Source organism: Hordeum vulgare, chromosome 5H, assembly GCF_904849725.1.
Source record: "Hordeum vulgare subsp. vulgare chromosome 5H, MorexV3_pseudomolecules_assembly, whole genome shotgun sequence".
NCBI lineage: Eukaryota > Viridiplantae > Streptophyta > Magnoliopsida > Poales > Poaceae > Hordeum > Hordeum vulgare.
In genome coordinates, this window is record NC_058522.1 from 471,528,436 (window position 1) to 471,531,276 (window position 2,841).

At 60.0% G+C, this 2,841-nt stretch overlaps 1 pseudogene; it reads right to left on the reverse strand.

Moving 5' to 3' along the window:
- Positions 1-397: 397 nt before the first annotated feature.
- Positions 398-1,522, reverse strand: LOC123396910 (annotated as a pseudogene).
- Between the last annotated feature and the right edge of the window lie 1,319 nt (positions 1,523-2,841).

The following is a 2,841-nucleotide window of genomic DNA, read 5'->3' on the forward strand; positions in this document are numbered from 1 at the left end:
CGAATGGCGAAGCGTCCACAACACAATATTCTGGTGTCGTAAATAAATCATGCGGAACAAAGTTTGTTTGAGCCGATGCTTACAGGCACAGGAAGCCAAGTGTCAAGGTAAAACAACCAATGACTGATACTGACCAGCGAGAGCAAGTCCCCAACACCTCAATAGGCAAATGGGTCGCTCCCAGAGAAAATCCGGACAGGGTTTGCTTCTTGTTATATAAATATTTAAGGGAAGGGCTAGAGATGCTCTAACCACGCGGCCTGCATCTAGCATTCACAACAAAACATGGCCACATCAAGAACTGAATTCACCAGATTTCATCACACACTAAAAGCCGATCGGCCATTCAAATCGTCATATAGTTTCTATTCAGAAGGGAACTGATTAAAAGTGCACATTCAGAAAGACACATCCACACCGGAATCCATCCATTCAATCAGAAAGAAAGAAAGAAACAATCACCATATAGTATATACACAGGGACACGATCAATTAACAGGAATAGAGCAGTATACACACAGGGGCACGATGAATTAACAGGAGCAGAGCAGATGCAGCTTTGAAGGTAATTGCGCAACAGCAGCGGATGTAGAAGGGTGCGGACGGCTGACCTCACTTGCACGCCGTCTTATTTGCAAATGAATGAGATGAGTCCGGATCAGACCACGATCCAGTCCTCCTCCACGTCGGAGAACTCGAGCGCTATGGTGATGCCCCGCACCACGCAGAACCCGTCGTCGTCGTCCTCCTCGTCCTCGTCGACATCGTCGGTAATTTCAGCATCTTGCTCCTAGATTTTGTCGGTGTCCGCCGCTGCCGCCGTGCCGTCTGCGTCGTCTTTTTGACCGCCCGGCGCGGCCTGGAGGCCGAGGACGAGGTCGTATAGGTCAGAGATCCCTCTCGGGGCGGCAACTTCGAGATCGGCGCCCCTGTAGTTGTACCCGTCCGTGGCCGCCGGGCCGTCCCCGGCGCCGCCGACGACACGCCAGGAGACGAGGCGGTGGTTGAGCGCGACGTCGGCGGCACGCAGCTTGCGCGCGCCCTTGGCCTTGTCCCGCGCCTTGGTGGTGGCGTCGGCGAGTGGGTGCTGATGGCACCCCGCGCACCGCACTGCCCCTACACAAAAACGAAACCTTATCTTAAGAGAAGGATCTCGGGTGGAATACTCCAAAACGCTAGGCTCTTTTTGTAAAAACGAAACGTTTTTCTGGTTAGTCACTTAAATAAGGACGACGGATTAATTACTTCAAAAGAGAGGGATTTTTTCGCAAAATATCCTGTAGCTGCTTTATTATTGAAAAAAAAGATACGTGTACTCTACAGTAGATGCTGTGGTGTGGCAGCACGTGTATGAGATGCATTGTTTGCCCAACAGATCAACCATGCAGGCTCAATTTGTGCAAAGCAGCCTAGTCGACTCCAATAGTCCACGCGCCGTTGCAATCGATCGCACGTCACGTGCACCGTCTTCCTCCAGTCCGGCGCAGATGACAAAATTAAGCGTCCATGCATTCGCCCGCATGTCGCGCGCCACCGCTGACAAATTAAGATGCCGACGTCAAAGATAGTCACCGCCTCCGCATGGCTGTATAACTGCACCACCGTCTCGGTCTTCCTACGTCAAAAGTTCGCCGCGCTCGCGCTCGCTACGCACCTACCCTGCATGTGAACGAGCACGAACGCAGCAACGCGACATGGCCCGTGCTCCCGTCCCTGCCCTCGCCGGATGCATCCTCGTCGTCGCCGCCGTGCTCGCGGTGGCGGCCTCCCCCGTCCTCGCGGCGGCCCCGCCGGCTGCCTCTCCGGAGAAGTCTAAGGCCACGTCGTTGCCGGCCGCCGCGCTGTCGAAGGCGCACGGCGCGGCGGTCGGGGTGGTCAACACCCTCGAGGCTGGCGTGTCCGGGACCATTGGGATGCTGAAGAGCACGCTGGGAGGACACGGTAAGGGTAAGGCCTCCGCTGTCGCCGGTGCTCCGGGGGGAGACGCGACTGCCATGGCCCCAGCTGCCGTACGCGGCCGGCGGCATGGCGCGGCCGCGCCGACCATGGCCCCTGCCGCTTCCGCCCCTGAACACGGCGCACATGCCAGGAGCCCTGCCGCTGGCGTCCGAGAGTATGGCTCGGCAGCCATGGCCCCTGCCGCCGGCGCCCCGGGGTATGGCTCAGCAGCTATGGGCCCTGCCTCTGGCGTTCCGAAGTCCGCCATGGGCCCTGCCTCCGGCGCTCCGAAGTCCGCCATGGGCCCCGACGCCAAATCTCCGGGGCACCACGCTTTCGTCATGGATATAGGTGGCGCCTCTGGTCCTACCGCCGAGAGCGAGGAGGCCCCAGCGGGCGCCCCCGACGCCAAGGCCAGGGCCAGGGCCCCTGGCCACTCCGTCTCTCAAGCGCCGAGCGCCGCCGGCCCTGGATCGAAAGGGTCCAACGAAGAAACCGCCTTCCCGCCTGACACGCCCATTGCCAGCGAGGCCCCCATGGCCGAGGTCACCAGTTCCACCGACAAAAGCTCGCCGGCGACCGAAGAAACCCCCGCCGCCGCCGAGGGGGAGGGGCCCGCGGCGGAGGCTCCTGGTCCCGTCTCCGAGACGGCCGACCACGCTGGCGGAGCGAGCGTCGTCAAGTCCAGCGGCCTCGGACCCGTCGTTGCGTTCTTCACCGCCGTCGTGTGCGTCGTGGCTGCTCTCTAAGACGGCCGCTCGACGAGGCGCCGCGCACCCGAGACCGGCGCACGGTGGCGTTCGAACTCTGGAGGGCAATGCGTGCATGGACTGGTCACTAGTGCACGACAAGCGCCGTGCAACGCATGCACGGGGATGAACTTGGGGAAGACTGGAGAAGCAC